Genomic DNA, 26,952 nt, shown 5'->3' with positions numbered 1-26,952 from the left:
CACCCAAACCTCACACTCCAGTCATTCTGAATTATCCACTCTTTCCTCAGATGAGATTGCCAGATAAAATACATGATCCTGGGTTAAGAGTAAATTTCAGAGATGCAATAATTTTTAGTATAAATATTTGGGATATACTTATCCTAAAGTAGTATTCCTTGTTTATTGGACATTCAGCTGTGACTGGAAGGTCTCTATTTTTGTTTGCTAAATCTGGCTATAAATCTGGCAGCCCTACTCCTTTTGGACCCTGCTTTTCCTTACCTCTGGACCTTTTTAAATGTGCCATCCATTATCCAAAACACAAAGACTTTCCTCTGTCATTGCTTGGCTAACTCACTGAGCCAGGGGTACCAGAGTTTCATGTTCACCTTCCACAGTGTGAAGGTATTGCTAGGCTGTAACCACTAAGTCAACAATGATATTTCCAAGACCCCTGCACTCAGGTGAGGCCATGTGACTAGATCTTACCAGTGGACTGTGAGCATAAGCAAGTCTGTCCCTTCTGGGCCAGAGTGCTTAAGAAGTTAAGAAGCAGGGATATTGTCTCCTCCCTATTTCTTCATCTGATAACTGGAAGTAAAGGACATCAGTGTCCTAGGGGAGAGTGCAACTGAAAGATGGAAGGAGCCTGGATCCCTGAATCACTGTGAGGAAGGCCACCCACAGACCAATCCCATTAGCAATTACATGAATGAGAAATCAACTTCCAGTATGTTGTCACTGCAATGTGGAGGACTGTTTGTTATAGCAGCTAGCATTATTTTAGCTAAGATACCCATTCTGTGGGTCTTAGTATTGATATCTCTTTCTCATAGATGGTCCCTCAGACTGGGTTTGTGGCCCATTTCCGTGCTCCCACAGCACATCCATTTCTATTTTGTCAGCAACACCTACCATGCTGATAATAGACTCTGTACTTGTCTATATATTTTTCCTCCTGGACAAAATGATTCTTGGAGGTAGGGACTGTGATTTGCTTGGCCACAGCCATATCTGCAAACATAGCATTGTTAATGAATGACTAAGTAGAGTCTCTTCAATGCTATTGGGCTGTTTCCTGATTTTTTAAATTGAGGTGGCAGACAAATGATTTCTAAGATAACAACACAAATCTATAACTCGGGAGTTACAAATATAACTGAAGTGGAAACCTGCTGTTTTTGACTTCCCAGAACCCCATTTTCCACTGCGGAACGGCACTCCTTTCATTCTATGTGGCTGATGTGCTGGGAATATTGTGATTCATGGTACCCACCCCCAACCTTTCACCACCACAGAAGTGGGCAGGTGGCCCAGGCTAGACTCTATAGTGGTCTTCCCTCCTACAGCAGTGACTGGTAAGGGTTGGGAACAAGACCTAACCCAGACTTTTCCCAAAGAGTGTATATATATATATATATATATGAAACATGGAGCTGTTTTTTCCCACATATTGCTAGACAATATGTCTAGCCAGCTGCAGCCAACACACAAAGGAAATCAGAGCAAAAACTGAAGAGAAAAATACATTCTCAATAATATTTTCTAAGTTCCTGAGTCCAGCTGTGCCTGAAGCCAACCACCTCTGGACTTCCCACTTATGTGAGCCAATAAACTCTGATTGTGGCTTAAGCCAAATCTTAGATTCTGTCCCTTATATCCTAAAAAGTCCTAACTAATATAAAAATAGTAGTCTTTGAGAATTAAAATAAAATGTACCCAGACCATAGACTGTTTTGTATGGAGAAGGTATAATATAAACTTCATTGAAGCGTGTCTCAATATGGGTATCTTAAAATGTGTGTCTTAACATTAAACATAAAACATAAAGCATGTGCTTGTCCTATTGTCTATAGAAGTGAATGTACTTAGAAACACTTTTTTAAAATTCCATTTCATTCTGTAAAAGCAAACCTAGAGCGTAGTTAAATAACATAATTTTAAAGATGTGGAGAGCCCTTGTCAGTAGGCACTTGCTCGCCCCTCATTTTCACACTGTTCTGGAGGAAGGTAGTTTTTAAACAAAATATCTAATGATTTGCTGTAGGGACACCAAGTTGAGGGAGCTGCCGGTTTTGTGACAATTCCCCCGGCAAGCAAATCTGTGTCCCAGCCTGTCTCCAGCACGGCCAGCGGATCCAGGCGGAGAAACACCTCACCAAGCGGAGGCAGTCAGCTCCTGCCTGCCTAGAATTTGAAGCTTGAACAGAGAGACACAGACCGGAAATCAGGGCCCTGAGTCACAGGGAGGGTCCTTCCAAGTGAGAAGGAACACACACTTCTGTTTCAGAGGATGTGCTTGTTTCTGCTCTTCTGGTTCTTGATTATTTATAACAACCCTATGAGTTTCCCACCATTATGCCCATATGTTTTTCTTCAGTTAGGCAGTGTTGGGTTTTGTTGCTGACAATTAAGGAAATTTCACTAATGTCCGTGGGATGAGAGAAGAAGACAGTTTATAATGGATACCAGATATCATTGCTCCCGAAGTCCACAGCTGCTCCCTCCTGCCAGCACCCCGCCTCCGACTGGAGGGGCCCTCTGCTCTCTGTCTCTCTGAAGATCAGCCCACCTCCCGCCATCACCAGTGTCCGGAAATCCAAGCCCCCAACTCCCCTCAGACATGTACTACTTTCCAGAGTTGCAACTTGTGTTATGTTATTCTACATTGTTATGCAGAATAGTCTAGCTATTGTGTTGAGCTTCTGTCTCAAACTTCTCCAACCTAGAGTAGGACTTACACTTGACTTTAATGTACTCCAATTTTTTATGCTTTTCACAAAATAAAAGACCAGCCTTACTCCAAAGATCAATTCTGCTTCTATTCTTACAGAGAAAATAACTGGTGACAGCATTAAAGTATCAGTTTGTGGCTGCTTCTAGCCTTAAAGATTTCAGCGCTATTGGAAATCAGACTCACAGTACCCTCTTGCATAGAAAAAGCCTGTTTGCATCCTTTTCTTGGAACACACAATGGCCCCGAGAGAGGCACACCCGGTCGTCTTGCTTCCTAAATTTCTTAAAGGTTGTTTCCCTCCATTGAGAACTTCTGGCTTCTCCTATATGTCACATGACACCATGCATTATCCTGACCTTTTGTTTCTTTCCATGCTCTATCAGTAATTCAGAGCCAAGGAGAATAATCCAGAGGAGAGACGTTACTGTCTGTCTCCAGACTCTTTCCAGGTATCTGACATTCCTTAGGCAGCTGTTGTAGATGGACTGAATGGTGACAGGCAAATCGGAAACAGACCTCTGCTCTGGTGGTCTGCTGCTCTGTGTCCATGGTAGGCCAAGAAGCAATAACAGCTGTCCAGCAAGGAGGCCAAGACATCGCCAGTGCAGACAGTGACAAAGCCATCCTCCCCCGAGGCTTCCAGGACACCAAGCCTTCTTCCCACAGAATCACCCAGCTGGCTGCCAACAAGGAGGAGGGATTGTCTTTCTTCATTGAGTGGGTCACATGGAGTTGGCCAAAAAAAGCCACCCAAAGGTCATGTCCACACTTGGACGGTCATCGTAGCTGAGAGGCCAATTAATCTGCAAATGGGGGATCTTACTCAGACATCCTGGAGTTTGGAAAAGAAAAGGAAGCAATGAATGGCTTAGTGGCTACCAGAGTATATGCCAAAGCCATAGTGTAGAAAAGCTTGGTGCAGTAACTCCTCTGTTCCACCAAATGTATGGAAATCATTTCCTATACTGAGCCACTTTCCTGACTATAAATTGAGATGGTTGGACTAGATCTTAGAATCACATGATATTAGAGAATGACTATGAACTAAACCGGCCCCTCATATCACAGACAAGTAAACTGAGGCAGACTCACATTTCAACATACATTTCTTGAGCCTACTATGTGCCAGAGGAAGTGTTACATGCTAGGGATAAAACAGTGAACAAATGTACATACAGCCCCTCCCCTGAAAGTGCTTGCAGTACAGCTGGGGAGAGAGACATTGATTAAATAATCACATGTATGAATATTTAACACAAACCAATGAGTTCTATGAGGAGGGCTGAGGTATAGTAAGAACATATTTCAGGCAGACATGCCTTAGTCAAGGCAGTCCTATAAGAAAGTCCTTTCAGATCTAAGACCCAAAGGAAGGAGAGGGTTTAACTAACAAAGGTGGAGTGATGTGTGAGGGAAGAAAGAGGCAGAGAGAAAACATATGCAAGGTCCTGACACTAGCGAGAACAGGGGACTTTCAGGAACATGAAAGCAGCCAGGGGCCAGGAGGCTAGAATGGAGAAAGACAGGCAGAGAGTGGCCCAAGATGAGACCAGAAAGAAAGTCAGGGCCAGTCCAGACGGCTGTCACAGGTCCACGTGGTGTGCAGAATGTTAAGATGGTATGCAAGATTCCAATGCCCCAGGTAGGCAGAACATGTGGATATGATGGAATTTTACTCCTGCAATTATGTCACGTTAAATAGCAAAAGAGATGTGCAGGTGTAATTAAGATTACTAATCAGTTGTCTTTGTGTTAGTCAAAAGGGAGATTATCCTGGGGGTTCCTGACCTAACCATGTGAGCCCGAAAGGAGACAAGGATCAGCAGCACACACTCCCCTGCTAGCCCAGAGGAAGGGAACTGGCCATGTGATGAGTTGCCTATGGAGGGCACCATAAAGCCAGGTCCTGAGGACAACCTCTAGGAGCTGAGAGTAAGCCTTCAGCACCAGCCAGCAAGAAAACGGGGACCTCTCTCCTACAGCCATAAGCAAATGAATTCTGCCAACAGCCTGAATGAGTTTGGAAGAGGATCCTGAGCCCCAGGTGAGACCACAGACCCAGCCAACATCTTGATTTCAGCTTTGTGAGAACCCTAGGCAGAGAACCCAGCCAGCATATGCTAGACTTATGACCCATAGAAACTGGGAGATAATAAGTGGGTGTTATTTTAAGTCCCTAGGTTTGTGGTGATTTGTTGTCTTGCAATAGAAACTAAGGTATCTCTTTAAATATTTTGATATTTACCTTTAGATGACTATGAAGTCATTAACAAATTTTAAGGAGGGACCAGGAGTGAGCATCATATGACACTACATTTCTGAAGATTCCTTAGGCTAGTGTAGGAACAATATATTCGAAAGGCAAGAGTCCAGTAAGGAGGCAAGCAACGATGGTGGTTCTGGTCGTGGGGGAGTTGTTCATAGAAAGAGGAAGACAGATAGAAAAGATAGTCAGATGGTAACAGAAAAAAAAACCCTTCAACTCTTAGAGATATATATTGAAATATTTGCTTCAAAATAATCTAAGAGGTGGGTAGGAGTAAAGGTGAAACAAAATTTGCCATGTTTTAATAATTTTTCAGGCTAATAGGTATTTCAGGTTTGTTATACTATTATCTCTCTTCTGTGTATATATAAATATACTGATTTTTAGTTGAAGTGTATATACAGTGAAACACACAGATCTTAAGAGTACAGTTGGATGAACCTTGACAAAAAGCATATGCTTACATGAGCCATAGTCCCTATCAACTCAGAAACTTCCCTGCATCCCCTACCCAGCTAATCTCAATCCTCTATCCTCAGGCAACCACTGTCATCACAGATTAGTGTTGCCCATGTGAGAGCTCATACATGGAATCACACGACGTGTTTCACTTCTTTCACCCATTATAATTCACCTGTGCTGTTGCGTCTGTTAGTAGTTCATTCCTTGTTATTCCATTGTATGACTATATTAGTTTGTTTCATTATTCCATTGATGGGCAGACACATGGGCTACTTCCCTATGTCAGCAGTTATAAAGCTGCCATGGAATATGCTTATGCAAGTCTTTTTAATATATGTTTTAAATTCTCTTGGTGAATTTTCTGGGTAATTGGTAAATGTATATTTAATTTTATATCAGAAACGGACATACAGGTTTCCAAAGTGCAGGTCACTTCTTACACTCTCACCAGTAATTTATGGGAGTTCCAGTCGCTTCCTCTAGAATAACAGGAGGAAAGCAGAGGAAGGAAGAGAGGGCTTTCCCTGGTGATGGTCAAGTAGATCCTGATGTCATCTGCTGAAAGTGAGGGAGAATGGGCACATGAGGGGGTGTAAGAAGTGTAAGGAGAGGGGTGGCTTGCATCAGTCACTGAAAAAAATGGAAGGATGACCTGATGCATTTGGATTGCTGAGACAGTGTGGAAATCCATTTATGGTTGTTAACTGAATTCACAGTGGTGTCACGCTGCCTTGTTTGCCACCTTTTCCCAGCATTACACACAGTCACTTGAATTTTGGCACAAAGTAACTAAATGTGTGGATTTATCCAGGGTCTGGGTGAGATATATAAGCAAGATTAAAAAAGAAAAACAGAGGGGCAAAGGAGTTATGGGAATGATGAGCTAAGGCATATATGCTGGCTTCAGCTATATATTAGTAAGGACTACCTTTTGTTGTAGGTAAAAGATGCCAGAAATTACAGGGAATTAAACAAGAGAGAAGTTTGTTTCTGACTCATAAAAGAAGCTGGAAGTAGACACTGCAGGACTTGTATCCTTGATGTGTGCCATCACTATGGAAAGGAGTATACTTTAGTAAACATTGTCTTTCAGTAATATGAACCCAAAATACCCAGTATGGAACTTATCCAGACACTATCGTTACAAAGGTCATATATGAAAAGATCATATACTCAATGGTGAAAAACTGAAAGCTTTCCTCTAAGATTGAAAACAAGACAAAGATTTCCTACCCTTGCCACCTCTATTCAACATAGTACTGGGAGCCCTAGCCAGAGCAGTTAGGCAAGAAAAAGAAATAAAATACATCTAAGTCAGAAAGGAAGAAGTATCTCTGTAGGTTATATGATTTTATATGTAGAAAACCCTAAAGACTCCATTAAAAAAAACTGTTAGAACTGCTAAACAAATTCAGTAAAGTTGCAGGATACAAGATCAACATACAAAATCCAGTTATGTTTCTATACACTAACGATTAACTATCCAAAACAGCAGTATCAAAATGAGTAAAATATTTAGAAATCAACTTGAATAAAGAGGTAAAAATCCTGTACATGGAAAACTGTAAAACATTGATGAAAGAAATGAAAGATACAAATAAATGGAAAGACTTCTTGTGTTCCTGAATTAGAAGATTTAATATCTTTAAAATGTTCATACTACTTAAAGTGTTAGACAGCTTCAATGTAATTCCCATCGCTTATCAAAATTTTAAATGTACTTTTTGATACAAAATGCCCAATTTTGGAACTTATCCTATGGAGATAATACACAAGCACATGAAGATGTGTGATCATCACAGAATGTTTTTAGAATGGGGAGAAATTATTTTTAAAATCTAAGTATCCCTCACAATGGTATAATAGGATATTATGTAGTCATTAATGTGCTTGTGAAGTTCTACATTAATGCATTAAGATGTTTACAGCAAATTGTTGAGTGAAGCAGCAATTACAGAGCATAAGGTACAGTATGTTCTCACTTACGTTAGTTTTTGTGTCTCTATATAGGAATATTTGCATATCTACCCAATTCCTAAAATTCTGGGAGTTGGAATTTGTGATCTCTTCTTTATAATTTTCCATGATTTCCACACTTTTTTAATAATGAGGATCAATATGTTTTGTAGGCAGATAAAAAAGTAAAGTGATTTTATGTTGGAGCAAGTGAGCAAAAGGAATGGATTGTGCAAGAAGCATAATTGGAATGTGACTCTTGGCAAGAATAGCCCCAGACAGCAATGGCGTGTGAGCCTCGCCATGTGAGCTAGGGAGGGTCTACTGAGCAGACTAGCTAGATCTCGCCTTTCCAACTCTATCCACCTCTGCCCTAGTTCAGCCTCAGGTTCCTCTCTTGTGAAACAGAATTTCAGTAACTTGCCTGTAATCGTGGAGGTGACAGGTGGAAAACACTTGACCTTTGACCCAGGTAGCTGACGTAGAGGCTAGCATAACCACTCCCCTAAACATCCTTGACTTTGCCAAGGAGAGCTGACCAGCCCCACCTTGGCCCCCTCTCAGCCTCATAGATGCTTACAGCCCCTGAAGACATGGCTGCAAATTTCTTTGTAGTCAGCTACGACTTTTGGACTTGTGCTATCACTTGTGGCTACTTATATTGAAATTGATCAAAAGTACATAACATTGTAGAATTCAGTTCTTCAGTTACACTTGCCGCTTTTCAAGCACTCAATAGCCAGTGCCTAATACACTGGAGGACACAAGCAAAGAATAGTTCCATCATTACAGAAAGTTCTGAACTCTGAGAGTCCAGGAATGGTGCCCAGTTCACCGCTGTGTTCTCGGCAGCTAGTTGAGTATGAAACAGCCAGAAGGACCTCACGGAGTGAGTGAGGAATTAATGATTCAATCTATTAAATCCCAGCAAATTGACACTAGGTGGGAAAGGCATTTGGCAGGAGCCAACGTTTCAGCTAAGTCCCAAAGGCAGTTACACAAATGGGTGGGTCAAGAGGAGGGTAGAGCATTCCAGATGGGAAAAAGACATTGACTTAGTGAGAAATGTGAAGGGAATTGGCACCAGAAAGCTATTGTTCTCAAGTTCTTTTCTCATTGCCAATTAAATATCATCTTAAGCGGTGTTTTCTTATCAGACTTCCTCCCTGATTTGATATTATTGTAAGGTTTGCTTTGACTAATTGGGCTCTTGGCAGTTCAACAGTCAAGCAATATTTTAAGTCTTACAATTTATATATTTTGTTTCATTGTTAATTTTTTATTGGAGGTGAAAGCATAGACCCCAGAAACTACAAAAAGGTTTCTAGGAGACTTTCAACCCAAATGCCCACTAGTTCAAATGTTCATTATAATCATTATCAAAGCGGATATATCTTAAATAGCCTTAGGGTGTAGAGGAGAGACTGCTGAATTAATGTGGAGGGTTTTTTTGCTATCCCCCAAGCAAGAGATGCTAAGCCAGTTACTGCTGGAGCCATAAAAACTGAGTTAGTCTCAAACTAATTCTAAGAATCTTTTTTTTTTTCAAGTTTCATAGTTATCCAAACTGCATGGGGTTGAAACCCAACTTTACCACTTACTAGATAAGCCTCAGTTTCCTCTTCTATGAAAAGGTGGTTATAAAAGTGTTAGGAATATTAAATAAGCTAATGTATGTAAGGTACTTAGTATAATGCCAGGTACATAATAAGAACTATATAGGAGTTTATGAAATACATAAATAATAAATAACTCAAATTTATATGTTTTTGCCATATCTCCAAATATATTTCTGCAACTAGTGTTCTTGGGAATGAAAGTCATACTCTTAATCATAATTACCACATTAACTATCATTCATTATGTTCCTACTGAATACTAATGTTTACAAAAACCTGGAAATCCATCACCCCATCCATGATCTCACTGCTACCCTGATTCAAACCACCATCTCCCTGGGCTTGGACTAGTGCAGTAGCCACTTATCTGGTCCCCTAGTGTCTACTCTGACCTCTCATATGGTACTAAGGGTATCTTTTCAAATGGAAAATTTGAGCCTATCACCTCCCTATCTAACACTCACAAGAGGCTACTCAACAAGACAGCAGAGTGGGGATTCAAATTTGTCAACAATAAGAGCAGTTTAAAAATTCCCCACATCCAAAGCATCCTGTGTCTTATAGTATCATTGTCCTTTCAGAAAGGTGAGGAGACTCAGATTCCGAGAAAATTAGTAATTTACCAAGGGCTGCCCAGCAGTTAGTGGCAGAAGTGGGGTTTGAACACTATCCACAACTCTTGCTCTTTGTTTTTAAATTTTCTTTATATTTTTAAATGCCCACCCCAATAAATACAGTTACTATTTCTCAACAGAGAACATACAAAAAACATACAGTATTATTGACTATATTCTTTATGCTATACTTTCATCCATGTGACTAATTTAAATTGTACCTGAGATTTTGTGCCTCTTTATCCCCTTCACCTATTTCACCCACCTGTCCAAACCCCTTCCCCATGGCAACCACCTGTCTCTTCTCTGTGTCTATGAGTCTGTTTCTGTTTTGTTCATTTGTTCTGCTTTGTTTAGATTCCACCTATAAGTAAAGTCATATGGTATTTGTCTTTCTCTGCCTGGCTTATTTCACTTAGCATAATACCCTCTATTAGTATTATAATACCAGCTACTATAATATGATTCATCCATATTGTTGCAAGTTGCAAGATTTCTTTCTTTTTATGGCTAGATAATATCCCATTTTATATATGTGCACATCTTCCTTATCCATTCATCTATTGATGGACACTTTGGTTGCTTCCATATCTAGGCTGTTGTAAATAACGCAGTGATAAACACAGGAGTGCATGTATCTTTTCAGGTCAGTGATTTTGTTTTCTTTGAGTAAATTCCCAGAAGTAGAATTGCTGGGTCATATGGTATTTCCATTTTTAGTTTGAAGAACCTCCAACTGCTTTCCACAGTGGCTGGACCAAATGACATTCCCAACAGTGTGGGAGGGCTCCCTTTTCTCCACATCCCCGCCAACACTTGTTATTACTTGTCTTTTGGATGGTGGCCATTCTGACTGGTGTGAGGTGATATCTCACTGTGGTTTTGATTGGCATTTCCCTCATGATTAGAGATGTGGAGCATCTTTTCATGTGCCTGTTAGCTGTAAGTGTGTCTTCTTTGCATAACTCATGCTCTTAATCACAGTGATGGGTGGGTAGTCCATAATCACTGTACATAGAGTACAAGGACCTCAAAATATATGTACCCTCTTCATTCCAAGCCCAGGATCCTGGGAAGGGTCCATGTTAATCTCTTGATCACCCTGCCCCTTGAAAATACCTTTCACAGAGAGGAGGAAGGATATGAGGTGTTCTCCTTGGTCATAGTTCCTATTTCTAAGACTCAGTCCCTAAAGAGCTCTTCTGCAGACCCCCAAGCCCTCTCTCAGCTTGACATTCTCACTGACCCTCCTCTGTACTCCTCCTTCAGAATGTTCTTAGGCTTGTCATGAAGGAAAGCCTACACCATGGCTAATATCCATTTGAGATATCTAAAATTCTGTGTTAGACACACTGAGACATGGACATACCACTGACCTGGGTTTTACTATTCCCCTTGCAGACAGACCAACTCAGGATTAAACTATTCCAACCTCCAGTGTATAGTTTCTGCCATTTTGGTATCCACTGAACATTGATCTGTAATCAACATCTCAGAATATTATGCATTCTTCATTCCTGAATATTGCTAATAACTTAATTCCATCATATGCATGATTACAGATGCATATAATTTTGTTTAAATATCTGTGGATTCTTATATAGTTTCTGTGTTGTATATATCATATATTTTCATGTCTATGCCTGTATCATCAGTTACTAGCTAAATGCTGACAACTCCCAAATTTATATTTCCATTCCAGACATTACTGCTAAGTTCCAGACCCATTTATCCAGAGCCCGCTCAGCATCCCCACTTTCACATCTCACAGGCACACAAAGTCAGCAAGTCCAAAACTAAATTCCTGATCTTTCCAGAGTCTTATCATCCTCCCACACTCCTTATCTAAGTAAATGGCACTAACCAGGTGTTCAAGCCAAAAACCTGGAAGCCATCCTTGACACCACCTCTCTCCCTATCTACCAGATCCTTCCATCCCAAGTCCTGACAACCTAACCTGTTAAAGTCACTCACTAATGATTTATTTGATGATTGACTGTATGAAAAATGGGTAATACCATGGTAAACAATAGATATGGTCCTTTCCTCTCAGAGCTTATAGTCATAAACCACAATAGCACATTTGATGGAATAAATTAATAATGTGCATACAGGAGATAGTTTATACAAGATAGAGACTTAGATAATTTCATTAATGTGCAATTGCATAGTGTGTACTAGATCCCATCTGTGGTGTCTCAGGGCATGGAGTATAGTGTATATGCAAAATCAGACAGAATGGTTTGGCCAATCAGCTGATAAATTATCTATTACACAACAACTACCTTAATCTGTTCAGGCTGTTATAAGAAAATACTATAAACTGGGTGGCTTAAACAACAGACATTAATTTCTCACAGGTCTGAGGGCTGGAATGTCCAAGATCAAGCTGCCAGGTGATCTGATTCCTAGTAAGAGCCCACTTCCTGGTTTGCAGATATCTGCCTTCTTGCTATATCCTCACATAGTGGAGAGAGAGAGCCCTGGCGTCTCTTCTTACACAAGCAGGGATCCCATCACAGGTGCTTCACCCTCATGATCTCATCTAAACATACTTACTTCCCAAAGGTCCAACCTCCAGAGGCCATCACATTGGGGATTAGAGCTTCAACATATGAAATGGGGGGAGGATTCAAACTTTCAGTCCATAACATCGACTATGTGCTAAGAACTTTTCTAGGCATTGGGACTTCAGCAAAGATCAAGAAAAGGTTCTATACCCTCAGCTCCTTGGAAAACTTCCCCACACATTTTGATGGGAGGAAGAAATTTCTTCTCACTATAGAAGCCATATACTCCTTTTCTTGAACTCCCTTGCAGCTAAATTGCAGGCAGGGAACCTGGGCTCAGACTATCAGAAACCTCTGTAAACTATTTGATGCAAGGAATATGACACCAGGAAAAATCTGTTTAGATCTGTAGTGGCACCTACATTCAGCTCCCAGAGGCAGCAAAGGAAAAGGTCCCAGCATGAGCAAATTAATGGTGATGCTAGCAACATAAGCTGCTGAACTAATTCAGTGGTGGGATTTAGGATGCTGTACCAGGCTTGGTTCTCCAGGGTCACTCTATATCTTTTATGCAATTAACTCCTTATTTAAACTAACTAATGTTGGGTTCTGTTGTCTCCAATTAAGAATCCAAGGTGATACAACTGGGTTGAATCTCAAGTCCTGAATAATTAGCTGGGTGCCTCTGGGAAAATTAACTTCTTTCAGCTTCAGTTTCCTTATCTACAGTTTGAAAACCACTCAGTGTAATAGGTCACAAGCTTGTTGGGAAGGTCAGTTGTGGTTTTCATTAAGGCCTTCCAGCTTTGATATCTCAATGATCTCTAATGGAATAATCATCATTCTAAGAATTCAAGGAATCGGCTTCCATTTCTCCCCCTTTTATGTTTCCTTCCACTTCTTTCCTGTGCAAAAAGGGGGAAATATTCCTACTATCTGTTTCCTTGATATAGCATTTAACAGTTTGCTTATGTATTTATATCATATTTGATCGTCACAAAAACCTTGGGAGAAGTATGTTAAGACAGTCATTTTAATTCTCATTTCATAAAAGAAGACACTGAGGATCAGAGAAGTTGAGTCCAAGTTGGTACTTTTTCTGGTATTCTTAACTTTTGGGGTAATCAGGGCATTTCAGTTACACCTTTTGCCTATTGGCCCAAAAGTTGTGATAATAAATTAAAGCTGCCTAGTTCTCTAGCCTATTAGACATTGATCTTTGAAACACCTTCCTACTTTTAGAAAAATTCCCTACTATGTGATCCCACAAGGAAAGCCAAAGAGGACTCTCTTTACTCTCTGGTACCTGGAGCCAGGAATGTGACCTAAGATCAGCCGACAGGAACTTCTCACCCAGGCCCATGACCTAGGACCAGTCAATGGCACATTCTGACTCTGGCCCTTGAATACTGGCAAAAAATACATCCACACAAAGACAATTGAGGGTTTTTATCCAGTAGCATCAGGATGAAATGCTGGAAGACTCAGGGTCCAGTGGTGACAGCAGTGACAAGAGAGTGAGACAATGCTGACAAGGGATTTCATCTGTGGCTCAACCTCCCTGGATTACACACATTTCCTAAACATCATTCTCCAGTCTTCCCGCAGTTTTGGAAGCTGCTCAATATCTTTTCAATATATGCATTTTCTGTTAAAATCAGTTGCTTTCTTCCAATAATCCTGAGTGATACCCTTAGGGAAACATCCACATGACATACTGAGACATTCTCTTTCACACCCTTGGCCTTAGAGTTGGATTTCTAGGCCAACTGGTCCAGCTTGGGCTCCATCCAATTTCCAAAATCTGGAACAAAGAAGCGTTGAGCCACCTACAGGGTAGATTCATAACAAATGCCACAAAGACATGAGCCAGTCAGGCTCCTATGTCCTATGGATTTCTGTCCACACTATAAATTCCATGGCCATGTATAGGCAACCTCAGTATACAAACAACCCACTACAAACCAGGACCAGTCTGAAAAGGGAATGGCCGAGAGGGTACTCTGAGAGGACATTTACAAAATTACCTTAATGAGAGGCTACCACTGAGAAGAAAATGGGCACAAACTTGGAGCAAAATAAAGGCTAATTAGAAAGTTTAATGACATCTGTTCAAGAAGAACTTCCTTAGGCACAGCAAATGCTGAGCGATTTCTGTAATTTCAGAGTCTTCAAATAAGTCCTGCTCTTTATCAGAGGAACAGACCCATCAAACTCTTCAATTGACCTTCAATGGGATCCTCCCAAAATATTAAAACCTATCTACCATGTGTCTTGCAGGCCTGTTTCATGCATTGGATCGCTTACCTCAAAACACTTGTGTGAGATCACTACCATCATTTCTACATTGTTGATTTTGCACATAAGGAAACTGAAAATCAAAGAGGGTAAGTGAGTTGCCCAGGGTCACACAGGTATTGAGTGGTAGAGTTGGGAGTAGAGTGCAGGTCTGCCTGGCTCCAAAAGCCACATTCTTTCCACTAACCCACGGTGCTGTTTTCCTTTCCAAGGTGATTGTCAAGATCCCTTGCCAGAAAGTGTTGATAACAACTGTCTCTGACAGTGCAATGACAGGAAGTCTTTTATACACCCGGGTGACAGGTGGGAGTGGCTGCCCAGGAGATACGGGTCTGCAGGGATGGGATGGGCTGTCAGAGAGGCGGGGTGATGTCTGACGTGGTTGTTTTTCTTGGGAAGTCCTGGTCGGGTTATTAATTGAGGAAGGGTGAGGAAGAGAGAGTGGGTTTGAGGGTTAAGGGAGGAGGAGTGGGTGCAGCAGGCTTTGCCCTCATTCACATCCTGATTGCTGCCTGGAGGAGTCCATGGGCCCCAAATCTAAAGCGGCCGCTCCTCCCTGGAAGCAGCTGGTGCCCCTTCAGCAAGCCACTCACAGCACCAAACCTCCCCTAGCTTAGAGGCTCCGTCCTAACTGGCTCCCATCAACACTCTGGTTTCTCCACGGGGCAAGAACCCCTTTGGAGCTATATCAGACAACAGAGCTAGATATTATTTGGGATAGGAAGTAGGAAATAGAATCACTTGTTAGCCTTGAACAGAACGCCCATGGAAGTGGGTTACTTAACATACAATGTGCTTCACTGCAGAAGCTTCTGAGGGGCAAACATTATCCTGCCCACCAGCAGCCCGAGGAGAGCCTCAAGAGGAGCCGTGGTCCGGGAGGGGCAGCCCTGAGGGGAGAGCCACAGCCCACACTGGCCTGGGACTATGCAAAAGCATGAGGACATGTTCTGGGAGACAAGTGTTCCCCACTTTAGGTGTTTACTGTGATGAGGGGAGTTCCCCTGACCACGCCTGGCCTGTTGGTCCACCTCGCCGTACTCTCCAGGGAAACAGTGAGTTACCTGGCTGATGAACAAGAGCCCATTGTCTGTCTCTTGACTGGGTGGTTCTAATCTCTCGAGGCTGCCCAGGAGGGGGTTCACCTCCCTTCCCTGTCCTCTGCTTCCTAGTGGAGTGTGCTGCTTTGCGGACTCCGATCTGCCCTCGGTTGGTTGCTCTGAAGTCCAGTCTGGGGTTGAAGTGTCAACAGCCTACTTAGGCTCTCGCTCAAAAAACTTGCTTCAATCATTAAGGCAACAATTTGGTCCCAGCTGCTCCAGCCTGTGTCTTGGTTCAGAATCAGAAAGGGAGGAGGAGATACTGATGATGCCCAGCTGTCAAAAATGGCAGCAATTATTATTAATATCATTTTCTTATTTCTGAGACAAATTTGTTAATAGTGAGAATTTAGGATTTCCATCTCCACTGATTTAGTCAGAGATGTCCCAATACCATGGCCAATGGCCTCAAGATCAGCACCTGTCCCCTCTCTCCAGCTCCTCTGCCCTGCTCACCCCAAACACCCATCCACCTCTCCACATCCATATATCTTCCTATCTACTTAGCACATAAGCTCTTCCCTCAGAAACAGCATACCAAAGTCACTTACGATATGAAACAAGCTGCCATAAATAATGTTAAAATCCTCATTGTCCCATTATCCCTGGCCAGGGCCTAGTTAGGGCAGCTTTGCAAAACCCTGCCAAGCATCTAGGAGAAGGAAGGGTCTTACCCACAAGCCTGCTCAGTCCCTGCAGCGCTTGCAGACGCTCCTGTCTGATGATGTAAGAAACTGGACAATGATATGGCATTAAAGGTATGCAGGAATATATGTGCACCTGCTTATAAAAGTGTATGAGTGTCCACACAAGCCCAGGCATCTACATCTGTCTGTGTCCAGGTCTCTGACGTGTCCAGGTCTCTGACAAGCCCAGTGTGCCTCAGTTCCCCACTAAGACCAACTCTGAGCAGCTTGTGAATTAGCAAGGAACTGTAAGGAGGAAGTGATTGCTGCAGAATGCCTCACGTGGAGCTGGGGAGACACCTGATGCTGGGAGGTAGGGGGACTTGAGGATGTGTTTACACAACACCTTACACAACATTGAGGAGGAGCTGATTGTACAAAGAACATGGAGTGCTGATGGACATTACGGGGGTAACCTAAAACTTCCCAGTGCCACGTTGGCCTTTGACATTCCCACCACCTGAGGGACCCTTTCCAAAGCAACTATGTGCTTTCATTCTACAGGTGTAAATGCCCCCTCTTCCATTCTTGCCTATTTCTCTTTATTTGATGTGTTTTCTATCTGTGCTCCCTTCGCCCACTGCCCACCATTTTGTTTATACCACTCTTTAGAACTTAGGGGCTTAGGATATTTTTCAAGGGCAGGGATGGGTCTGAGTCACCTTGTTCCTCACCACCCAGCAGAGCCTGGCACAGTATAGATGCTCAAAAATTGCTGGTTGTAGAAAAGAAGCATCTTGCTGTCTAGAGTGTGGAAATCCTCTCCTAATCAACAGCACATCATGTCAGACTCTCCCTGGAGGCTCCATAGTGAATCATGTGATAATATAGCTCCTGCTAAAAGCCTGGCTTATCAAGGCTTTTGCAGAGTTTCCACCATCACAAAGAGGAAAGGAGGTGAAATTATGTTTTATTCAAGAATTTTCAGACATAACCTAAAAAGCATTCCCAAACCCATTACCCCATAGAGTCATTACTTGAAGAGTTGACATCTCATTTCACCCTTGGCTTGATTAAGAGCCAATAAAACAACCAATAGTTCATGGATTGTCCCTGTATTAAGACAAAGTATTGCTATTGTAGACACCATCCATTATGATATCCAGTGTCCCATTTCTTTTGCTTTAGGCAAACCTATACAGAAATGATGTGAATCCACATGGTGTGGACTGGGAGACCCCAAGCTAAGCAGCCTAGCAGAATTCAAGCAGGTGCCTGTTGATGGCAGAAGTTGTTCTAGTAGCCAGACAGAATTTCAAGTGCAGGCAATGACAATACTTAATCAGAAAGTGATAGGTGACTGTAGAAACACCAACCAAGAGAAAGCAAGGAGGGCTTCCTGGAGAAAGCTGCAGTTAAGAGAAGACCATGAAAATTGCCTAGAAGTTAGTTGGAAAGGGGGTGGGATAAAAGCTCCTGACAGAGGGTCCAGCATGAGAAAGAGCAAGAAAGAGCATGGCCCATTTGGGAAAAAGGAAAACAGTTCATTATGTCTGAAATAGACAAGGTGAAAAGTGAGATCAAAAGTGTAAACAGGGATTCTCAGAATAGTCAGAAACATTTAAAAAGGATTTTCCAAGGGCAAAGGATGGCACTGAAGATTTTTGATAGGGCAATTACTTAACCAGATAGCTATTTCCCTAGCAGCAACGTGGACCACCAGTGATGGGTGAGGCAGAGGGGATGTGGGGAGACCTAGAAAGATACAGTTGCTGTACTGGCAGTGATGTTATAACGGCCTAGACTAGCAGGGTGGCAGAGGGTGTGGAGAGAAGCAAATGGATCTGAGAGATAGTCTGAAGGTAGAACTGGTAGGACTTTCTAAATTATTGGGTATGGGACTGAAAGAGAGAAAGGAGTCAAGGTCAGCTCCCAGCTTGTGATACTGGAGACAAGACATTCCCTGGACCATGACTTCCTGTGGGCAGGGCCACCATGCAGGTTCAAGGGCAGGACCCAGGCCAGGCATGTTCTCCTGTCCTTCCTATACACTGGGCTGAGCCACATTTATCTCACCAGCTCTGTTCCAGCTTCGCCATATCTGCCACCTGATGGATAAGCAAGTGAGCTCCTTTTACAGATCTATCTCAGCCCGGCTGGGAGGCAGCAGGGCACTTGCTTAGGCTTGCAGGGCTCATTCTTGTACCCCAGCCCGGCTCTCCAGAAAGCTGTGATAGCGGCAGGTGGGGGCAGTGTAAAGAGGGAGGGGCTGTGGAGGACATGTCTGAATGTGACCAGAGCTATATTTTGTTCCATCCAGTACTTGTCCCAAGGGCATTTCAGTCTCTCCATGGGGAAGTCAAGAGGCACAGACCAGTGAGGGTGAGGTTCACCTACCTAAGCCTTACTCCAAATTCCCATCATTATTCATCTTCAGGACCTGGCACTGCCACGAGGTAACCCTAACGCTGGGGTGCTACTGGGAGGAGCAATGCACAGAGAGGGGTAGGGGGCTGAGGAAAAGGGGAACATAAATAAAGACATCCTCAAGGCACAGAGCAGGGTGGCCCCAGTTCCCGACCCAATCCCAAGGGTGGATGGCCCCTGGCCCCGTTTGGAGCACAGTCCCTCTTCCAGCCTTACAGCAAACATTCTAACTCTCTGGCTCCCCGACATCTGTTTCCACAGCAGAATTCTTGATGAAGCCCCCCGGAGTATATTCCTTGGATCCAATCCTAGCTCTTAAGGAAATCGGTGCTTAGTCCAACCACTTAAAAACAGGAAGGCTGAGAGAGACAGGGGGTGTAAAGAAGGGGGCAGCTGCTGTGCGGCTCCACCCCGGAGGGCCCATTCATGCTGTACCCGTGCGAGCAGAGCCCTGTGGAGTTGTGCGGTGCTTGGCAGCCCAGCTTGGGAGGCAAGAAACCCAGCCCCATTCCTGAACGGTTGTCCTATCGGCATCGTTCCCCCTCCTTGTCCCCCACCCACCCACACACCTCCCAAAACCTCAAGCCTCTCGCCTCTAGGAGTCCAGGGCACTGGATTCCATTCGCAAGTCCCAGATACCACTAGTGCTCCACTCCTAAAATACCAGGGTTTCCTGAGGCTTGAATTCACAGCACTTACTCGTAATGAGAGGAAAAGCCCACAAGGAAAAACAAATGCAAAATGGAAAAGCCCAGGCTTGATGAAGGAGCCAGGGAAAAGCAGCGGAGCCACTTTCCCGAGACCCGGAAGCACTCCTGTGCCCACCACTTGGCTGTAAACTGTCTACCAAGCCCAAGCGTGGATGGCTCACCCCGCCCCTCCCAAGGCTGAATGACTGGGTCCCCTGCTGAGCCTGCCAACCCCTCTCTGCTCCCCCACTCTCCCCATCACCAGGGTGCCTTAAGGACTGCCTTTTTGACGTTTATCTCTGGGCCACTCAATGACATGATTACAGGAGAAACAAAGGAAGCCTGTTTGTGATAAATCCTGAACCAAGAAAGGGAAGTCATTAAGAAGCTGGGTTTCTCCCCAGTACCGTGGCAGAAGGAAGCAAAGAGAAGGAGATATATGCTGGTTGGTTTCAGCATCTTTAATTCGCTCCCTGCTCTTCCCGGTGGGACTGCCTGTTTGCGTCTGCCCCAAACCTCGTATGTTGAAGCCTAACCCCCAATGTGGTGTTCTTAGGAGGTGGGGCCTTTGGTTGCTGATTAGGTCGTGGGGGCGTAGCTTCATAAGTGAGATCAGCACCCTTGTAAGAAGAGACATGAGAGAGAGGACCTCTCTCTCAGCCATATGAGGACGTAATAGCAGGTCCTCACCAGATACCTAATCTTGCCAGCAGCTTGACCTTGGATGTCCCAGCCTCCAGAACTGTGAGAAACAGAGGGTTATTGTTTCAGGCACCCCATCTATGGTATTTTCCAGAGCAGCCTGAGCTGATGAAGGCACTCCCCAACTCAGCCTGCTGGCCCATGGGCCTGAGATTTGCCCCTTCTCCCAGCTCCCAGAGGCCTGAACTCCGAAACTCCACCCAGATTCTAGCTGGCTTTTCCCAATGCCTCTCTGACTCCGACCATGCACACAATAGGTGCAGGGGTCAGCGATTTCCTTGAAAAACTATTGAATGAATGATATCATCCACCTGCAATGTGGATTGATATGAAGAATTCTCATTCTTTCCGTCCAGTCTTCATTCCCCAACAGAGGGCTGAAGGGCTGCGAATCTTTGTTAAAACTTAAATGACTCTTAACTGGGGAAACACGAAAAAAATTGTTCCATTGGTTACTTAGAGCTGTAACAAATGATGTTTGATCTGTATTAGGCACCTACTATGTTACATCAACTCTAATCCTCACCATTGCTTTACAGAATGAGTTTTATAAATGTAGGTTCCAAGGCTCAGAGGATTAAAGTCATACAGCTAATAAATTGGGAGGGAGGTCCTTGAACTTGCGGATCTTCGGACTCTAAACCCCGTGATACTATACAGCCTCTAAAGGCAGGTTTTCATGCGGACTGAGAGGAGGGGAATCTGTGTTTGCTGTGGGCTTGCAGGGTGACAAGGGGCACAGCAATGAGAGGAGAAGATGAGGAACTAGACCCCAGAGGTGCTCAATTTAAAGCCATAGGCCTTCAAAGCATCTGTGGACAGAATTCAGGGGACCATGAACTTGGGGGAACCTTTCATCTTTATTTCTACTAATTCTAACTGGAATGTGTATAATTATAAATGTGGACCACAAACCACAAGAGTATAAGCGGTTCCTGTGACTGTACGTGAATAGAAACCCCAGATTTTTTAAAAATCACTTTTCAGTTGTCACAACTTTTCAGAATATGACTTAGAGTCATTGCTACTTTGAAATTACATTAGTTGTTAGACCCATGCCAATTCTTACAATATGTTAATAAAGAATAGTACTATATATAAAACATTGAGTTTTTAATGTTCTTACTGCTGTATTTCAATATAATTGGTTTCTTCAATAATCTTATATATTTAATTTCATGCATTTAGGACCCATATTCTATTCTATAGGTTTCAACAATTGCCTAAGGATCAATGGCACAGAAAAATTAAGAAGTCCTGGTTTAGAAAGTCGAGGGTGTGGTTTGCCTACTTTAAAATTTTACGTACATCACCCCTTCAATCTGTATTTCATTAAATGCAGTCTTTGGCCATCAGTTACCCGGGAAGTTTGTTAAAATATTGATTTCCAAGACACATATCCAAACTATAAAATTAGACTCTTAGGATTGGAACCTAGGAATTTTGATCTCCACCTTCTTCCCGGGAGAGCTGCCTTGTATGAAGTATGAATGGATGTGGCTCCTTGGGCAGCATGCCTGGGAGTGAGCTGGACCCATTTGTCCAGGTGAGAATAGCCTTCACAGTCTTACCTGGAGCTCTAATCCTTCAGGTCATCCAAAACTCACTGGAGTTTCTCAATGAAGGGAGAAAGCTAAAATCAGTGTTTTGGGGGGATTTGGGTGGTTTTTCTTCTTTTTTAGTTTTAGAGGGTGTATTTGTTTCTTAGGGCTGCTGTAACAAATTATCACAACTGAGATATCTTAAAAAAAAACATAGATTTATTCTCTCACAGTTGTAAGTCCAAAATCAAGGTGTCAGAAGGATTGGTTCTCCTGAGGGAGGATCTGTTCCACGAGTGTCTCCTAGCATCTGGTGGCTGGCGGCAGTCATTGGTCCTAAGCTGGTAGGTGCATCATGCATCACTCCAACCTCTGTCTCCATCTTCATGTGGCATTCTCTCCCGTGTCTGTGTGTCTGTGTGTCCAAGTTTCCCACTTCTTATAAGGACACCAGTCATAAGGGACTTAGGGCCCACCCCAATTCCATAGGACCTCGTCTTAACTTGACGACATCTGCAAGGACCCTATTTCCAGATAAGGTCACATTGACAGACTCTGCATGGATGTGAATTTGGGGGCAGTTACTATTCAACCCAGTACAGCCAGGTTTTTTGTTTTTTTGTTTTTTTTAAGGCTTATGCTAACCTTCTTCCCACCCCTGGAAAAGAACTATTAATCTAAAGTGGTTCTCAAAGTGTGGTGCCCAGGATCAGCTTCACCTGGGAACTTGTTAGAAATGCTAATTATCAGGCCTCCCGAATCAGAAACTCTGGTCGGGGGGAGCGAAGTGATCTGCATTTCAGTGAGTCTTCCAGAAAATTCTGATATCTGTTCAATTTTGAGAATCTTTTCTTTATGAGTAGGGCAGAAAGTGGGTGATATGTGTGGTCTTTCCCACTTTTTTCAATGACCCAGGATACTTGTAAACCCCACTGAAGCCAAAGATACCTGGGAGAAACTCACTCCTGCTTAAAAATGGCATATGCCCAAGATGAGTATAGTCTCCTTATCTATTACAGTTAAATTTTCATAACCAGAGCAAGAAAACCAAACAGGCAATTCTCCTTGTGTGGTTATGTCTCACCATCATTGTGTCACACATTTCACATGCCCAAGATACATCTGAGTATATACTGTGGACATATAACAGGAAGGCCAATTATTTAGGGTTGGAAAAGAAAGCTTGGTTCTTTCAGCCCCTCCTAAATCCTTCTCTTTTACAACCATTCAGTTAACCAAACATTTTTGGATATCTACTGGGTGCCAGGTACTGGCCCAGTTGCTAAAGACACTAAGATAAACAAACGACAGCCCTGTCCTCAAGAATGGGGAGGCCATGGGCATCCTCACAAAATGCATGGTCTCCCACCAATAGCCATGCTTTGACTGCTGACTCCAGGCCAGGCTCTACACTAAGTGCCTGATATAGGTCATGTCACTTAATCTTCACAATATCCTGCTATACAGAGCCATATGCCCCGCCTTTAAAAGAGAAACCGAGCCTCAGAGAATTTAGGCAATTTGTCCAAAGTCACAGAGCTGGAGTGATGATAAAGTCATGGAGAACTAGCTCTATCTTGTTCTTGGTAGACTCAAAGAATGCAAAGACCATTTTTCTCCTTTTCCAAACAAATAGCCAAGGAGAAAATCTAACATACAAAAATACCTCGTTTTATTGCATTTTGTAGATACTGCGTTTTCTACAAATTGAAGACTTATGGCAACCCTGCCCTGAAGTCTACTGGCTCCAGTCTTCCAACATCATTTGCTCATTTAGTCTCTCTGTGGCACATCTCAGTAATTCTCATAATATATTAAACTTTTTCATTATTATTACATTTGTTATGGTGATCTGTGATCAGTGATCTTTGATGTTACTATTGTAATTGTTTTGGAGCTCCATGAACCTCCCCCATGTAAGGTGGCAGACTTAATTATTTGATACATGTTGTGTGTATTCTGACCGCTCCTCTTACTGGCTGTTCCCCCATCTCTCTCCCTCTCCTCAGGCCCCTTGATTCCCTGAGATACATCAATATTGAAATTAGGCCTATTAACAACCCTACAGTGGCCTCTTAAGTGTTCACGGAAGATTTGCACATCTCTCACTTTAAATCAAAAGCTAGAAATGATTAAGTTCAGTGAGGAAGACATGTCAAAAGCCAAGACAGGCCAAAAGCTAGGCTTCTTGCACCAAATAGTTAACCAAGTTGTGAATGCAAAGGAAAAGTTCTTGAAGGAAATTCAAAGTGCTACTCCAAGGAATACAAAAATAATAAGACAGTGCAATAGCCTTATTGCTGATACAGAGCAGTAAGTTTTATTGGTCTAGAGAGATCAAACCAGCCACAGCATTCCCTTAAGCCAAAGCCTAACCAGAGCAAGGCACTAACTCTCATCCATTCTGGGAAGGCTGAGAGAAGTGAGGAAGCTGCAGAAGGAAAGTTTGAAGCTAGCAGAGGTTGGTTCACGAGGTTTAAAGAGGGAAGCCATCTCCACAACAGACAAGTGCAGGATGAAGCAGCAAGTGAGAAGCTGCAGGAAGTTATCCAGAAGATCTACCTAAGAATTCATGCAGGTGATTGCACTAAACAACAGATTTTCAATGTATATAAAAACAGCCTTACACTGAAAGTAGATGCTATCTAGAACTATCATAGCTAGAGACGTCAATGCTTAGCTTCATAGTTTCAAAGGACAGGCTGTCTCTGCTTAGGGGCTAATGCAACTGGTGACTTTAAGCTGAAGCTAACATTCACCGGCCATTCTGAAAATCCTAGGGCCCCTAAGAATTAGGCTAAACCTACTTTGCCTGGGCTCCATAAACAGGACAACAAAGCGTGGATGACAGGACACCATGTTTACAACATGGTTTCCTGAATACTTTCAGTAATTTTTCTACTGCTCAGAAAATCCTTTCCAAAATGGCCCTGCTCATTGACAGAGCACCTGATCATCCAAGAGCTCTGATGAGATTAATGAGATTCTAATGTATTAATGTTTTCATACCTGCTAATGCAACATTCGTTCTGCAACCCATGGATCAAGGAGTCATTTCAACTTTCAAGTCTTATTACTTAAGAAGTACATTTTCATAAGGTTGCCACAGGTCGTAATGCCTCTAATGGATCTGGGCAAAGAAAATTGAAAACCTTCTGGAAAGCACTCATCATTCTTGATGCCATTAAGAACATTTGTGATTCATGGAAAAGTTCAAAATATCAACATTAATAGGAGTTGTGAAGAAGTTGATTCCAATCCTCATGGAAGACTTTGAGGGGTTCAAGACTTGAGTGGAGGAAGTTAATGCAGATGTGATAGAAACAGAGCTAGAATTACAAGTGGAATCTGAAAATGTGACTGAGTTGCTTCAGTCTCATGATAAAACTGGAAGAGATGAGTAGTTGCTTCTTATGCACCAGCAAAGATAGTGGTGTCTTGAGATAGAGTCTATCCTGGTGAAGATGCTATGAAGGTCATTGAAATGACAACAAAGGATTTAGAATATCACATGAATTTAGTTGATAACAATTACAATAGTAACATCAAAGATCACAGAAACAGTTTGAGGGTTGATTCCAATTTTGAAGAAGTTCCACTGAGGTAAAATGCTATCAAACAGCATTAGACGCTACAGAGAAAGTCTTCATGGAAGGAAGAGTCAATCGATGTGGCAAATTTCACTGTCTTATTTTAAGAAATTTTCACATCCATCCCATCCTTCAGCAGCCACCACCCTGATCAGTCAGCAGCCATCAACATCGAAGCAAGACTCTCCACCAGCCTAAAGATCACAACTTCCTGAGAGCTCAGATGGTGGTTAGCATGTTTTAGCAATAAAGTGTTTTTTAATTAAGGTATGTACATTGTTTGGACATACTGCTATTACACATTTAATAGACCACAGCATAGTATAAACATAACTTTTATAGGCACTGAGAAACCAAAAATTTCATTTGACTTGCTTTCTTGTGATATTCACTTTATTGCAGTAGTCTGGAAACGAAGCCAAAATATCTCCAAGATATGCCTATAATTTGTTTGCTTGCTTGAATTGGTTTGGTTTCCTGCTTTTCAGGTTTGTTCATTTGTTTTGTTTTAAAGAAAGACTTGAAGAGAGGAGATAACCGCAGGGCCCGACAGGGGAACAGTTGTAAGGGTCGGGAGGCAGGAGGAGTTACAATCCATGTCTTCTCTGAGACTGGGAAAGGGACAGCGGTTTGAAAGTCCATGAGGATGGAGACCTGCAGCACTGGATGGGGGGATGCCTGAGGGGGTGCCACTAGAGAAAATACAAGGCCGCATGCCTTGGGAGCCTCTGCTGAGACCCCTGACCGTGCTTGGGGTGGAGGGAGATGGGAGGCTCCTTTCAAAATGGTGCTTGCAGACCATGAGCCAGGATTTCTCCGTAGTGGACCCCAACGCTGGAAACTTGTCCCTGAATCTTGCTGAATGACCCAATTCCCAAGGTTTCCTTAAGTTCCTAAGGAAGAGAGAAAGAACCCCTCACCAACCCCCCACCAAAGAAGACACCACAAAGAATAGGTTCCTGCCAGCCCTGGCAGGTGGAGCACCAGGTCAGATTTATGTGCTTTAGACAAATAAAGAAAATGTGACGCCGCTCACACCCAAGTGTCTCGGAACAAATCCACACAGGTTCCAGCTGGTGAGCAGCAGTACAGGGAATTTAACCTGCCCCATCCTCCCTCAGAAGATCAAGGGGTTTCCAGGGCTCTGCCCCAGCAGAGAACCTTCCCTGCTGAAACCATCCCTTCTGGCTGAGTGTTAGCAAAGGCACAATGCAGCTGGTGAAAGTACAATAATAAACTCAAGTGCGCCTGAAAGATGATAACAATAATTTATATTTCTCTACCACCCTCCACCTCACCCCCCCACGAGCTTTCCAAATTTCATGGCCGTGACTCACCTCCGCTGCTGCTGCAGGCTAGCTCCCAGGGAGGAGGAGCGCTCGCAGCACACTGAATTTAGGCAGAACATGAAAGAAAACACGCAGGCTAATTACAAGAGGAACGCTCCCTGTCACGTGCAGTCCGGCTGACTTCATGCCTGGGCGGCAGAAATGCGATAACACTCCCAAGTTGGTCCTTATATGTTTTAGAGTCAGATTGCTCAGCCATGATCTCACAGTCGTGCACCCCAGCCAGTGGCCCTGAGCCAGTCTTTGAAATATGACCTCAGAAGGGGCTGGTGATGGAGTGGCCTTTCTGGTATGGTTCATCATGACTCAGTTTTCCCATGGGGTCTCATCCTTCTGGGGGTGCCCAGAAAGGCCTCCCCATGAGCAGCTGCTTGCTTGATGCAGTGAGACCACCTGCCAGACCCACAGCAGCAGCTTCTCAGTGAAAGACCACTCTTCTCTCGATGCCTGCAGCATCCCTCTCTGCACCGGCCACTGGGCACTT

General features: G+C 43.2%; 1 long non-coding RNA gene across 4 annotated transcripts in view; it reads right to left on the bottom strand.

The window, feature by feature from the left end:
- LOC108383571 (uncharacterized) overlaps positions 1-26,534 on the bottom strand; it is a 99,797-nt gene extending 73,263 nt beyond the window's left edge. For all 4 annotated transcript variants that reach the window (XR_005058212.2, XR_001849803.3, XR_001849805.3 and 1 more), the window contains exon 1: positions 26,457-26,534. This is a non-coding gene — a long non-coding RNA (uncharacterized lncRNA). The remainder of the gene's footprint in view (positions 1-26,456) is intronic.
- Between the last annotated feature and the right edge of the window lie 418 nt (positions 26,535-26,952).

This window comes from Manis javanica, chromosome 10 (genome assembly GCF_040802235.1).
Source record: "Manis javanica isolate MJ-LG chromosome 10, MJ_LKY, whole genome shotgun sequence".
Lineage (NCBI taxonomy): Eukaryota > Metazoa > Chordata > Mammalia > Pholidota > Manidae > Manis > Manis javanica.
The sequence above is the reverse complement of the archived record's forward strand: the minus strand, read 5'-3'. Positions and strand labels throughout refer to the sequence as shown.